This window comes from Cherax quadricarinatus, chromosome 16 (genome assembly GCF_038502225.1).
Source record: "Cherax quadricarinatus isolate ZL_2023a chromosome 16, ASM3850222v1, whole genome shotgun sequence".
Lineage (NCBI taxonomy): Eukaryota > Metazoa > Arthropoda > Malacostraca > Decapoda > Parastacidae > Cherax > Cherax quadricarinatus.
Window position 1 is genome coordinate 25,981,621 of NC_091307.1, and position 3,283 is coordinate 25,984,903.

The following is a 3,283-nucleotide window of genomic DNA, read 5'->3' on the forward strand; positions in this document are numbered from 1 at the left end:
CTGCCTGATCCGTTAAAGATATCCCTGTATTCCATAATTTCCCTTAGTCCCCTGTACCTCAATACACGCAACTGGAATAGTGCAGATTATTATTAAAATCAAGGGGGAAGCGCTAAACCCGGAGGATTATACAGCGCCTGGGGGGGATGTGGAAGGCATTCAGGCTTAATTCGGGGAACTGGAGCACAGATCCAATTCCCTAAATCAAGAGCCCCTCACCAACATCAAGGAACCTTCCTTGAGGGGGGAATATTGCAGAGTTACCCATAAGTTGATAGTGTAGATAAATATTAGCGTTGATAATATTAAGGAAATTAGAAGAGATATTAACGAGACAACGAATGGCAAATAATATAAAAGTTTCAATAAAAATGGTAAATTAAGACATACACGACTCAGAGCTAATGTAAACCTTAGGAAATGACAAATATCCTAAAATACACAAGCACATGAAGCCACTGAGAAGTTGCATTATCCAGTAATCAGCATGGCAAGGTTGAATCTAATCAGATGCGACACAGAAATTATCGCATGAAAAACAGTACTTAAATGTTTTCAATTTCTTCCTAAATAAAAGGGACCTACACTACGCTACACAGGACAATTGTGTTACAAAACAATTGTCCTCAAAGATTTAAGTTATACCATAAATTAAGGAAAGATTCTAAACTTCACCTTACGAAACAAAGCAAATGAGATTATAATTATGAACAAGGTAGATTATAGTGGAAAAATAAACATGATATTAAAAGACGGGGGATTATTATAATCAAGGAAAGCGCTAAACAGATAAAGGTCATACAGCGCTGCGGGCAGAAAAAAAAATAGAAGACGGGAACTTGCTTCCCTTTAACATTTCGACGCTAATAACTTAATAATGCAACTTCTGATAGGTTTCAAACTTAATGTGCTGGTGTAATCCCAGGACATTGTCTCTCTGTATACATAAATAACCCGAAACAAACTATGAGGACGTTTCGGACCGACTTGGACCATTATTTGTGTATTGTTCCGGCCATGGTATGGCAACTTTTTATTCCCTCTGTGTATGTCCTAATTTGCCATTTATATCGCAGAAATTGGAATATTGATGTCCATGTGATAAATATTAGTGCTGAAAATTTGAAGTTAACTCCATTAGAAACTTAGCCGCACTGCGCTGTTGTTATCGTCTGAGTTGATGTACAAGTAAGTGGAGTTATGCAACACGGGGATACCTTCCAGGGATCATGTTACACTGGTAAGGAAAAGGTCAACTCGTGGGAAAATCATTCTTCACTTGAGTAGTGAGTGATAAACTGATTTGTTTAAAGGGAAGGGTACCTCTAATATCCATGATCAAGAGCCCATCACCGGCATCAAGGCACCTTCCTTGACGGGGAATTGGGTGGTGTTAACAGAGCAGGTCACTGGACCAGGGGATGAGAATTGTTTATGTGGCTCCTTGATGAACAGTGCCATTAATCAACATATGCGGGGCACTCAGTGGCACTTGCCAATTCTGCTAGAATATTGCAAGGCACTCTTACCATGGGTGAGTTTAGTGAGGCCACCATTATTTTGCTCACCGGGGAACCTCTAAACCCGTAGGAACCATATACTGCCTGATGAATGGGAAGTAATCAGTGGAAGTGGCACCTTCAAGTCTGTCAAGAGTCTTCCACTAGTATCAAGGCACCTTACACCTGCTGCCCTGTTCACCTAGCAGTGAGCAGGTACTTGGGTGTTAAGAGAATGTTGTGGGTCGCAACTTGGGACAGACGAATAAAGGATCACAATGAAGTGAGATACAGCCCCCGATGACGCACTGACTATTGGGTTATCCTGGGTACTATCCCTCCCTCCCCCGGGTTAAAAAAAAAAATGATTTTTTTTAACATATTATTCCCTTGAAGGGGTGAATATTATGATTACATACACGGGAGAGAGCTAAACGCTGGGTGCAGCACAAAGTTAAACCCATGTGGGTCATATAACGCACACCATCCACAATATTGCCAACATTGAGGCGTATGGTTGATATACCGTTGGCACACACTTAAGAAGAGGATATCCTGTATTACCACGTAAACAATGCTTGCACTGCCAGTAGTGCAATGCTTCAGTAACCAATAGCAACACTGCTAGCATATTATAAAAATTAAGTGTTAAACCCTGCTAGTATATTAATATAGTTATCCTTACGGAACCATATAATTTGGTGTCTCCCAAGAGTACCTTAACATTGTTGCCAAACATGAACTACAATTTGTAAAACAAGCAATAATATAGCCATGGTAAGCGCAAAACAACCAATTGAAGAATCTAGCTTGTTCGTACACTTTCGTACATTATTCTTCACAAACTGTCAGACCCATGCAATGTTTAAGGTCAAAGGAAGTGTGAGACTAGTTGACCAGGCTTGTGCTGGCTGGCAGCTGGTAGCAATTCACGCTGATCAGGAACCGACTTAGTGGAAACTTTAAGTTCTGTGTGACTGTGACCTCTTTCATTGTCGTATATCTCCTGGTGGAAACGTAGGATCTGACCATATCCCTGTTATAATACAACTACAAACTTCTCCATTTAGAATACCTGTACCTCCTAAACCCAATCTTAACACCCTAGGATTTGACCCCTTCAGGGCATTTCTGGGTGAAGATGAAATTGTCATTGGAAAATCTACCTTCCACTGCAATTGATAACGCAATCAGGTCCCTTCACAATAGAATAAATGAAGCTACTAATGCAACTTGCCAGTTAGCTTCCACAAAGATCTATCAACAATATAAACCTACTAGGGAAATTAGAGACTAAGAAATTATCAAGCAGAATGTCAAAGGCATCTTCAAACGCGACAACCACCAGTAGCTACGTTGCACAGATTGAGGCAAGAATTAATTAACATGATTAGTCGTCACAAACGGGACTTACGGAAATTGTTAGTTTTTCAAACTAATCAGTATAAACGTGAGCCAGCAAAATTTTGGAGTAAGATCCGACAACTTTTAGGGGAAAAGCACAAGGCTCCTAACTACCTAGTTCATACCTTCACTGATGAGGATGAAGAAGATGTTGAGATTAAACTTGACGATCCACAGGACCAGGCTAATTTGATGGGTGATGTATGGGAGAAAATTCTCTCCCACAATAACAGTCGTCAATTTAACAATAATCACTATCAGTTGGTAAATGAATGGAGAGATGAGAACTTGGATGATCTACAACCACTACCTTCCATCGATACTTCAACTCTTTGAAGACGCCCACCCGCTTACTAGACCTATTACATTACTAGAGATGA